Raw genomic sequence first — 251 nt, forward strand, 5'->3', positions numbered from 1 at the left:
GGGTTGAGTTCCTCCTGCCGCTGTCGGGTTTAGTTCCTCCTGCCTCCGTCGGGTTGAGTTCCTCCTGCCGCTGTCGGGTTGAGTTCCTCTGTCGGGTTGAGTTCCTCTGTCGGGTTGCGTTCCTCTGTCGGGTTGCGTTCCTCTGTCGGGTTGCGTTCCTCTGTCGGGTTGCGTTCCTCCTGCCTCTGTCGGGTTGAGTTCCTCCTGCCTCTGTCGGGTTGCGTTCCTCCTGCCGCTGTCGGGTTGCGTTC

The sequence above is a fragment of the Salvelinus namaycush genome, chromosome 5, assembly GCF_016432855.1.
Source record: "Salvelinus namaycush isolate Seneca chromosome 5, SaNama_1.0, whole genome shotgun sequence".
In the NCBI taxonomy this organism is placed as follows: domain Eukaryota; kingdom Metazoa; phylum Chordata; class Actinopteri; order Salmoniformes; family Salmonidae; genus Salvelinus; species Salvelinus namaycush.